The 8,651-nt window shown below is 51.9% G+C and overlaps 1 long non-coding RNA gene across 1 annotated transcript; it reads right to left on the reverse strand.

Annotated features, from left to right (window-relative positions):
* Positions 1-418: 418 nt before the first annotated feature.
* On the reverse strand, positions 419-7,379 carry LOC138989873 (uncharacterized). Its single transcript, XR_011466004.1, has 3 exons — positions 7,289-7,379; positions 2,999-3,170; positions 419-650 (listed from the first exon to the last, which is right to left on the reverse strand). It is a non-coding gene; the product is annotated as an uncharacterized lncRNA (long non-coding RNA).
* Between the last annotated feature and the right edge of the window lie 1,272 nt (positions 7,380-8,651).

Below are 8,651 nucleotides of genomic sequence, written 5' to 3' on the forward strand. Positions count from 1 at the left end.
AAAGTGAAAGTGAAGTCACTCAGTCGTGTCTGACTCTTAGCAACCCCATGGACTGCAGCCTACCAGGCTCAGCAGTCCATGGGATTTTCCAGGCAAGAGCACTGGAGTGGGAGGCCTGGTGTGCTGCAATTCATGGGGTCACAAGGAGTCAAACACGACTGACCGACTGAACTGAACTGAAAAGCAGTTTTTTAACAGAGTTCGAGGCATGTAGTAGAGGGGCAATACATATTCCCTGAGGGATTTTTAAAGTTAAACAAGACACAAAAATGCCTCTTGAACACCACACGTCACAGAAACTTGTGGCCTAGTGGGGGAGCTCAGACAAAAAACCGGCACACATGATTATTCAGTGTGAGTCGCGCTCCGGAAAAAAGTACAGGAGTGGTGAGTGGGCAGATCCACCTTAGTCCGGGGTTCCCTCCCCTCTCTCTCCCCACCGGTGGGCCACATTGGGCTTCCCTCCTGGACCTGCTCTCTGGGAAGCCCCCAGCTCACCCTGGTCCTGCCGGAGGCTTCTGCTCCTGGGGACTGAGTTGCGGAAAGCCCTCCTCTGACGCGTCTCTGTGTCCGGGCCCGGTCTCCAGAGCTCCCAGGGCTGGTGTGGGCTGCGGGCCACTGTCCATCGCTTCAGCATCTGGAAACACAGCCTAGAACAAAGATGCCCACGGCCCGGGCTCAAGGAATGGGTCATTCTGAGAGGGGAGACCCCCGCGCCTCTCGGGAGGGGGGAGACCCGGCGCCTCACGGGAGGGGGGAGACCCCGCGCCTCACGGGAGAGGAAACCCTGCGCCTCACGAGAGGGGAGACCCAGCGCCTCATGGGAGAGGGGAGACCCGGCGCCTCACGGGGGTGGAGCAGACCCCCACTCCTCACGGGAGGGGGGAGACCCCCGCGCCTCACGGGAGGGGGGTGACCCCGCGCCTCACGGGAGTGGGGAGACACCCCCGCCTCACGGGAGGGGGGAGACCCCGCGCCTCACGGGAGTGGGGAGACACCCCCGCCTCACGGGAGGGGGGAGACCCCGCGCCTCACGGGAGAGGAAACCCTGCGCCTCACGAGAGGGGAGACCCAGCGCCTCATGGGAGAGGGGAGACCCGGCGCCTCACGGGGGTGGAGCAGACCCCCACTCCTCACGGGAGGGGGGAGACCCCCGCGCCTCACGGGAGAAGGAAGACCCCCGCGCCTCACGGGAGTGGGGAGACACCCGCGCCTCACGGGAGAGGGGTGACCCGGCGCCCCACGGGAGGGGGGTGACCCGGCGCCTCACGGGAGGGGGGAGACACCCCCGCCTCACGGGAGAGGGGAGACCCGGCGCCTCACGGGAGTGGGGAGACACCCCCGCCTCACGGGAGAAGGAAGACCCCCGCGCCTCACGGGAGAGGAAACCCTGCACCTCACGGGAGGCGAGACCCTGCGCCTCAAGGGAGAGGAGACCTGGTGCCTCACGGGAGAGGCGCTGAAAAGACGCGGGGAAGAGACATGAGGCGGGGAGGGGCCCAGTCAGCACCAAGGGCGCCACAGGAACCTGGAGCCCAAGCGGCACCTTGGCCACGGCGATCCTGACAAGGAGAGCTCGACGGAGCGCATGGGGGGGCCTTCCCCGGCGGTCCAGTGGTTAAGACTCTGAGCTTCCACGTCAAGGGCACGGGTTCAGTCCCTGCTTAGGGAACTAAGATCCCGAAAGCCACAAGGGGCAGCCAAGAAAAAAAAAAAGAGAGAGAAGGGGCAGCCCAGATAAAAAAAAGAGAGAGACCCTGGCAAAGTCCCAGGGAGGCTTCCTCAGTTTCCGCTGGGTTTTGATGTCTATCACTCCCTAGTTGGGTGGCCTGGAGCCAGCGAGTCCCAGGGAGCTCCAAGCCTTACCTGAGTCAGCAAACTCCAGGCAACTTGGCTCAGTCAACTGATAGTAGTTGTTATAATACAAGATTCCTCTAGGAGTCAACACTAAGGGCATCTACCAAGGGGCAGGGCCAGGGCCAGGTGCCCCCAGGGATTTAACCCATTTAATCCTCAGCATGACACACATGAGTCCAGGAAGCTCAAGGGCTGCAGTGCCAAGCCCAAGATCATACAGCTGGTTAAGTGGCAGCACTGAGACCTCGTGACTATGCTTGTTGGAAAAACAAATGGGCAGGTATCAGAAGCCCTGAATGTTTCCTCCAGGCTCCTTCCAAGACCCCTCATTTTAGGCCCTCTTCCTGGGCCCACAAGAAGCTGTAATTTATAACAGAGGCTACAGTTAGAGGGGTATACTTAATCCAAAGAAATGTTGCCTTTTTTATGGTGACATTTTTAGCTCGGGACACAGTAAAGAAGGCACAGAGATCATGGATGGAAACTCTGAGTAGCTGTCAGGGGAATAAAGGTTATGGGGGAGGGGGAGGGTAAGGGCCATGGAAGGCTTTCTACTTGTAGAGCAAGTAAACAATTCTTGTTTTCCTCATCCAGCCAAAATCTCTTTTGGAAACAGAAGCCAACATTCTTTTATGGGAACCTTCCTGCCTCCTTTCAAGAGTACCCCTGCTGACTTCATTATGCAAAGAGATCCAGGCCACTCTGCCCTGCCATGGTGACTAATTTGGGGACAAATATGTGACTACAACCCGGGCCAATGACGCTGATACGGGAGACTTTCTTCGGCTGTTGCAAAGGGGCTCTCCTCTTGTTTGGGATGTTAAACCAGAGGAAGTACGATGGGAAGATGTAAGCCTGGAGCTGCCAGGGCAATTTTTGCCGTTTTGCAGGGAGAGCGTGCCTGGGAATGCCACAGAGGCAGGCAGAGCCGAGAGACTCATTTAGCACCTTTATCCAGCCATACCTGAAGTCTACAGGCAGGTCTGTCAGTTACACAGCTGATGTGATCTTGTTCCTGCCTAGTCCAATCTGAACTGGGTTTTGTGCCAGTTGTCGTAGAGGCTTGATTAAAGAAGTCAGAGAGAAAGCCTGGGCATGGGAAGGGAAAGGCGCCTGCTGCGGGTGGAGAGGCAGGCCCTACCTGGCACACTTCTGATGTGGTGGGCTCATCGCCAGCCCTGTCACTGGCAGTCCTCAGGCCAGGGCTTGGCCGGGCCCCTGGCGCCTCGATCCTATCCTCCACGTACATCTGGGTGTTCCCGCTGTCCATCGTGCCAGGGCCGATGAGGGTACCAAGTGAGGAGCATCAAACCCTGTGTTCCCAGAAAAGAAATCCAGTCAAAGTTCCACCAAGCCCAGTACCTAACTGCCTCTTCAGCAGAGGCAGAGTCTATAGTGGAGAGAGCCTGGCTTAGGGGAAGAAGTAGGGCCAGGCCTGGCACAGGATGGGCACATGGCCCGACCAGGGACCTCCCCGCATATTTTACCCACATAGTTTCCCCAGTTCTCACAATGACTCTAGGAGAAAAGGAGGCTCTGGGAAACAAAGTGACTTGCCTGAAGTCTAACACCAGATGGGTCACAGAGCAGGAATCAAACCGTGGCTTGCTGGGTCCCCAAACCCACACGCTTTTCTCTAGAGCAGAATTTCTTTTTTTTTTTTTTTTTAATTTTTAAACTTTACAATATTGTATTGGTTCTGCCATATATCGAAATGAATCCGCCACAGGCATACACGTGTTCCCCATCCTGAACCTTCCTCCCTCCTCCCCATACCATCCCTCTGGGTCGTCCCAGTGCACCAGCCCCAAGCATCCAGTATCGTAGAGCAGCATTTCTTAACAGGTGTTCTCCAGAATACTGGCTCCATGAGGGGCACCACAAAAAGGTTCTGAGGCCAAACGTGTCTGGAAGTTCTGAGTTAAAATGAAAGAGACTGGGACTTCCCTGCTGGTCCAGTGGTTAAGAATCCACCTTGCAGTGCAGGGGACGCAGGTTCAACCCCTGACTGGTGAACTAAGATCCCACGTGCCGCAGAGCAGCTAAGTCTGCGAACCACGACACTGATCCTGCTTTTGCCGCTGAGTCCACGGGCCACAGTGAGGATCCCACCAAGACCCCAGGCAGCCAAGTAAGTAAATATATTTTTTAATGAAATAGGCTCTTTTTGAAGGATTTCTCACAGTCTTTAATGTACTAAATATGCACTTTAAAGAGAGCCCGAGAGTGTCACAGTTGCTGCTGCTACTGCTGTAGAGGAAAGATCTGTTCCTCCCGGGACTAAGGAACAAGAAGTGGGGAACATCTGTGTGGGGCCCTGAAGTCTCCAGTGGCACTAGAGGGTATGCCGAATCTCCCCTTCCTTGCCTTGGGCATATCCTTTTCTACAGCTTTCCTTAGTCTCTCCCCTTCTGCCTTTCCCATCCAACCTGAGGTTCAAACTGAGGTTCAGGGTGAATCCCAAGGCTCAGGGTGGCCCAGCGCTTTGTCCAGCACTACACAGCAAATCTGCAGAGGAGCTGGTTTCAAACCCAGGCCTGTGCGACTCCTAAGACTGCTTCTCTACTGTATCATCTTGCCTCCAAAGAAGCTCAGTTCATTCCCTCACTCACCCACACTGCCATCAATTGTGTGCCAGACGTACCCATGCCTGGCACAACATCAGGCCTTGGGAGCACACTGGGGGTCCCGGTGGCTCTCACCAGGGGCTCTGGGGACGTGCCCCTCACAGCAGTTGACCCGAATGCCCCTCTCTTCTCCTTCCCTCCCCACCGTCCCTCCAGTCTCACCAATCCCACAATGCAAACAGGATCCCTGCACAAGGGGACCCCACCGCGGGAGCAGCTCCAGTCTCCCCGAGGACCGAGACTCTCACTGGGCACAGAGGAGTCAGCACCGTGGCAAGCCCCTCTCTCTTCCCCTGGGGTCCCTCCCTTCTCTTCCCTTAGGCTTCCTAGGCTGTCCCCTTTCCTCTGAGCCCTCCTGCCCCAGATGTAGATGACCCATCTGGGAGAAACCTGGCCCCCTCCACACCCCTCACACACACCCCACATTGTCCACTGTCTCCACTCAGAAAGCACAGGCTCAGCCTCAGAATCCTCAGGCCCCAGTATTCCACAGGCTGGGTTTTGAGGGGGCAGCAGCTCCAGAGGGAATCCAGCCCCCTCTCTGTCCCCGTCTGGGGCTTACAACTTCCCTGAGAATCTGGATGAGAAGGGGAAGCCCCCGCCCCCAGCAGGAGAGCATGGATCTGAGGATAGAATCAGGGGGTGCCCAGTACACCCAGGCACTTTCTTGCTCGTTTTTATTGAGATTTAATTCACACATCACACCACTCAGCCACTTAAAGTGTACAGTTCAATGGCTTTTAGTGTATTCACAGAATTGGACAATCCTCACTCCAATTTTAGAACATTGTTCATCACCCCCAAAAGAAAGCCCACAGCCCTTAGTCATCACCTCCATCCCCCCAACCCACCCCCAGCCCTAGACAATCACCAATCTACTTTCTGTCTCTATAGTCTTGGCTATTCTGGACATTTCATTTAAACGGAATCATACTTCCATGGTGGCTCAGAAGGTAAAGAATCTGCCTGCAACGCAGGAGATCTGGGTTCGATCCCTGGGTGAGGATCCCATGGAGAAGGGAATGGCAACCCACTCCAGTATTCTTACCTGGAGACTTCCATTTGCAAGGAGTTGGACATAACTGAGCGACTAACATATATATAATATGTGGTCCTGAGTGACTGGCTTCTTTGGCTTAGCAGATGTTTCCAGGGTTCATCTGATTTATGGGTTGTATCAGCCCTTCGTTCCTTTTTTTGGCCAATATACTACATTTTTTTTGGCCATGTCATGCAGCTTGCAGGGTCTTAGTTCCCCAACCAGGGATTGGACCTGGGCCACAGCAGTGAAAGCTGGTAATCCTAACCACTAGGCCACCAAGGAATTTCCCCCTTTATGTCTCCATTTATCAGTTGACAGACATTTGAGTTCTTTCCCCTTTTTAGCTATTATGAATAATGCTGCCATGAACATTTATGTACAAATTTTTTTTGTGTGAAAATATTTTTTCATTTCTCTTGGGTGTGTACCTAGGAAAGGAATTGCTGGGTCATGTGGTAACTCTATGTTTAGCCCCTGGAGTAACCACCATGCTGTTTTCCAAAGTGGTCGCATCAGCCTACATTCCCCAAAGTGTAAGATGTCTGAGGGCTCCAGTCTCCCACACCCTCAGCAACACTTGCTGTGTGTGTGCTTTATTCTGGCCACTCTAGTGGGTGCGGGTAAAAAGCAGTATCTTATTGTGGGTTTGATTTGCATTCCCCTGATGGCTAATGATGTTGGTCACCTTTTCATGTGCTTATGGTTATTTGTGTATATTCTTTGGGAAAATGTCTATTCAGGTTCATTGTCCATTTATAAATTGGGTTATTTGTCTTTTTGTTATTGAATGGTAAGAACTCTATATAATCTAGGTGCAAGTCCTTTGTCAGATACAAAATTTGCAAAATCTTCCTCCAATTATGTGAATTGAGCTTTCACTTTTGCTGTCCTTTGAAGAACAAGCATTCTTAATTTTAAGTTTCATTTACCTACTGCTCTCTTTTGTTGCCTGTGCTCTTAGTGTCATATCTAAGAATCTGTTAGATTCTTTGTATTATAACGTAAATCCAAGACCATAAAGATTTGTCTATGTTTTCCTCTAAGAGGCATATGGTTTAGCTCACACATTTAGGTCTGTGAGCCATTTTGAATTAATTTTTGAATATGGTGTGAGATATGGGTCCAACTTCATTCTTTTGCGTGTGCAATGTAGGTAACTCATTCCCGCACCGTTTGTTGAAAAGATTATTCTTTATCAAATTGTCTTGGCACCCTTTGGGAAAAATCAAGTGGTTATAAATGTGAGGGTTTATTTCTGAATTTTCCATTCTATTTCACTGTTCCGTGGTCTATCCTTATACCAGTACTATACTGTCTTGATTACTGTCCCGTCATATTAAGTATAGAAACTGGGAAGTCTGAGGTCACCAACTTTATTCTTTTATAAGATTGTTTTGTTACCAAGTGCCTTTTTAAAGTAGTTTCCCCATGGCTCAGATGGTAAACTATCTGCCTGCAATGCGGGAGACCCGGCTTTGATCTCTGGGTCAGGAAGATCCCCTTGAGAAGGGAATGGCAACCCACTCTAGTATTCTTGCCTGGAGAATCCCACGGACAGAGGAGTTTGGTGTCCATGGGGTCACAAAGAGTCGGACACGACTGAGCGACTAACACTCTCCATCTGAGAAACAGGGAAATTTCTCTTGGAAATGTTTATGATGGCAGAAAAACACAGCAGGTAAAGATAAACGACCTATCATAGTTCTAGAAGCCACACAGGAACACTGCTCCCCTCAAGCCCCCACCTTGGCCTTGGACTTACCAGAAAGCCGATGGATGAATCACAGCGAGGTTGCGCACTGCTGTCACCTCCTCCCATATGAGATGGGCTCTGTGTGAGCCTGCACTCTGCCTGTTGGGTTGAATTGAATTTGTTAAATAGCGGCGTTAACCTGGGAGTAGCCAGTAGGCCCTCTTATTCTTGGCAATAGACGTTTCGAAATGCCTTTCAGGCGTGTCTGGCCATGTGACTGGGGTTTGAGAATAAGGCAAAGGACAGTCTGACCTCCCACAGCCAGAGGACAGTGTAGCTTCCCTGGGCTGGTCACTGCTTCAGTGGCTCCACTACACAATGAGGATAACAATCCTCGCCCCGCCTACCTCACAAGGATTATTGTGTCAAGGTAACCTCTTCCAGGGAGCCTTCCCTGACTGCCCCCAGGCTGAGTGAGGTCTCTCTTCTTAGCTCCCACACTCCTCTGTGAGTTTCTTCCATCATAACACTTCACTCCGCAATGCAAATGATTTATTTTTTCTCTGTCTCCTCCTCTCTGTAAGCTCCATGAAGGTAGGAGCTGGCTGGGCCTCATCTCTGTGGCCCCAGCACCCAGCACCTGGCCTATAGTAGCTCAGTGCCCATCTCTGTTAGGCTGAACTGAAGGGCAAGTGCTCTGAACATGTTGTAAGACCTAGCTACACGGAGCGAGCATTCCCTGTGAGATTCAGAGAGGAAGGTGTCCTACTTGGGGCAGCCACATGGGGCCACTGTGGGCCGCCTTCACACTTGGCTTTCAGAGATGAAGTGATGGAACTTGGTGCTGATGGTGGACGCTATCCCAAAGTTTAGCTCTTAAGAGCTAGTCCCAGATGCTCTCCCAGGTGGAAGATTCTTCAGGTACCTTATTCCTGGGACACCCTATTTTCCCCAGGTGTTGTTCAGCACATACTGATGCAAAGAGTCAGAGTGTGAAAAAGGAAACACAGTGGCTCATCCCCAAATCACTCCTTGGCTTTGGGATGTAGCCAACTGAATACCCATACACACACACACAGAGTCATGTACTTTCATTCACTGAGCACTTAGTCTGTAGCAGGCCCTGTGCTGCTGAATACGGGAGTCCAGAAAGGCAGGGACAGGGTCCTGCATTCAAGAAGCTTGTAGTCTAGTGGGAGAGTGGACATGGAAACAGAACAACAAGAATGTGAGGGGTAAGACTGTCAGCGTGAGAGGTGCCCTCCCTCACCTCTCAGCATCTCTCCCCTCTAGCTTCTAAGGGAACTTCTGTCTTTGTCACTCCAGGATTTTAGGGAAATGAAACAGAACTAGGAGAAAGAAATCTCATTTCTCAATCTCTTCTTTGTTGTGCAGAAACAGGGTAAAGTTGAAATTAAATGTTAAATCAATT

Source organism: Bos mutus, chromosome 2, assembly GCF_027580195.1.
Source record: "Bos mutus isolate GX-2022 chromosome 2, NWIPB_WYAK_1.1, whole genome shotgun sequence".
NCBI classification, from domain to species: Eukaryota; Metazoa; Chordata; class Mammalia; order Artiodactyla; family Bovidae; genus Bos; species Bos mutus.